General features: G+C 35.0%; 1 protein-coding gene across 3 annotated transcripts in view; it reads right to left on the reverse strand.

Moving 5' to 3' along the window:
- arhgef39 (Rho guanine nucleotide exchange factor (GEF) 39) overlaps positions 1-2,360 on the reverse strand; it is a 45,639-nt gene that overhangs the window by 39,613 nt on the left and 3,666 nt on the right. The window lies entirely within an intron of this gene.

Consider the following 2,360-nt stretch of genomic DNA (forward strand, 5'->3'; position numbering starts at 1 on the left):
AAACATTTTTCCATTGTATTTGATACAACTAATATAATTATATGTAGTACTTATTAAAATAAAACAATTTAAATATTTAAAATATTAAATGATTTTAGAGCAGCCTCACATCTTTTGCTGACTTTATTAATCAATGATCAATTTTCTTTTTTTTTTTTTTTGCAAAAGTACGTATTTAGCTAATTTCATAATTTCTATTATTAGGGTGTTGAAAATCCATATTCTGACATTTGTAAATGTCAATCAATATGGTACAATAACTAAGCAAATGCCATTGGCTCCACAGACCAAGTATGAGGGACGACCAGCAATCCAGTCCCCTATGAATTCGTAATGACAAACAAACAACATATGCAGAGGATAAGCCACCAATTAAGAGAAGCCAAACCTACACACATCCCAACAACACTGAACACCACACACTCTTGATCTATGACTTAGTACATGCTTTCTCTCTCAGCTAAGTAAAGTCTCTCCATCATGACTCCCTCCCCCAGCCGGTGGTGCTGTCCCTCGACTCTGGGATGTCCTCTCTGCACTGCCTCATTAGTGTCAGCTCTAATGGAGCATCAGGGCAAGAAAGAGGAACGAGACCAACACTTTAACAGCAATTAACCCTTGTTCCCTCCCGAGGGAGGCTGGCGTCAGCCCTTCTATAACACACTGTAAACAAGGCAGCCCGATCAACCTGAAAAGACTGAGAGGTGCGAGCGAAAGCAATCCCATCCCATCTGCCTTTGTGGTGCGGCCCGTCCCCTTGTTTTTACAAAACCTCCATAACCTCCATAAAATTGTGAAATTAATCCCCTGAAGTTGCACGTGCCCCATGCAGCCTCTGCTAAGTGCTGCGTCTGAAGCCACGGTCCATTTTTACCAGCAACTTACTGTAAATTGCATCACTCTCGACACTCAAATAAGCAGTCAATTTCAAGAAATATTTCAGCATTTTAGGCCCAGTGAAGCCAATTAAAAGCCAGCTGAGGAGGACTGGGGTCAGGAGTACCTAGTTAAAAAGACTAAATATGGAGCAACCAGCAGGGTTTGTTTGCATAACTCAGCGCTTATATTAAACAAGACCACTTTCTTTTGTTCAGGATAAGGTTTTATGCATACATAAGGAAAATTACACAGACAAACCCTGGTTTTCTTTACAAACACTCTTGTATCTAAATATAAAGGTGTTGGGTAACACTTGCAAATAAAGCAGTGCAACATCATCATCATCATTAGCAAATCCACAGGTCTGTTTCCCAGAAGAGCCACATGGATGAGGGGCGGAGCTGGAGCATGTCCAAATATTCCCACTCACTGTTATTGCTCTGAAGGTTTCGGTAAGATCTACAGTGCCATTATAACTGGAATGATATTATACTTTTTGTTAATATTTAGAATTAGATTTTATTTTTTTATATTTTCTGTTTCTTTCATTTTAGTTAGTTCTAGAATTTTGTGTGTGTTTTTGTCATTTAATTTTTTTATATAGTTTTGTATTCATTTTTATTTATTAGCTTTCGTTTATTTAGTTTATTCCGTTTAAGTAATTTTAGTACTTAAAAATGAGAAAGGCTGCCTTGGCAACTACTGCAGCTGAAATAAAAATTATTTTAAGTTTATTATAATTTTTTACTTAATTTAACCTTTATTTTATTTCAGGTAATGAAAAACGTTTACTGTTTTAGTTCTAATGATAAATGACCACGAATTTAGACAATTGTAAGACATTTGCGCCATTTTCTCTTCAAACTATTGATTTTTTCCCTTTTTAAATACCTGTAAGATTTAGTATGTCAGATTCCAAGCTTTTAAAATAAAAATGGAAACAAGTCCAAATAAGGTCCAATAAAAGCAAACAGATGTCATCATGATGGCCTACAGCAAGTTTAACTCTACAAACAGCAACAACTAGCTGATTAAATATTTCAAAGCTGAGCCAAAGCATAAACATTTAGATTCCCTATAGAAATTCTCATGACTTTCGCATGACTTCTTAAGATACTAATTTCCATGATTTTTGCAGGCCAAAGAAATCACAATTTTACAACTAGATTTCCAGAGATTTTCCATCACCGTGGAATTATATAGTGTATATATAGTAAGTAATAGTAAAATGATTTGTATAGGTCTCAGTTTGACTCCAGCAACAAGTCATTGTTGAAGAAAAAAAACAAAAACAAAAAAAAACAAAAACAAATAGACCTAATAACCTAGCTGCATTTATTATTTTTTTTATTACTTTGTGTGTGTGTTTTTGCCGCAGGGGTGTACTTCTATAGTCTACATTTATTTCTTGTTTTATATATGGGGTCTCTGAGACTACAGATACAGTAATCTAACGTCAGTGAATGAAATATGATCTCATT

This window comes from Sinocyclocheilus rhinocerous, unplaced genomic scaffold (genome assembly GCF_001515625.1).
Source record: "Sinocyclocheilus rhinocerous isolate Xijiao unplaced genomic scaffold, SAMN03320098_v1.1 scaffold1164, whole genome shotgun sequence".
NCBI lineage: Eukaryota > Metazoa > Chordata > Actinopteri > Cypriniformes > Cyprinidae > Sinocyclocheilus > Sinocyclocheilus rhinocerous.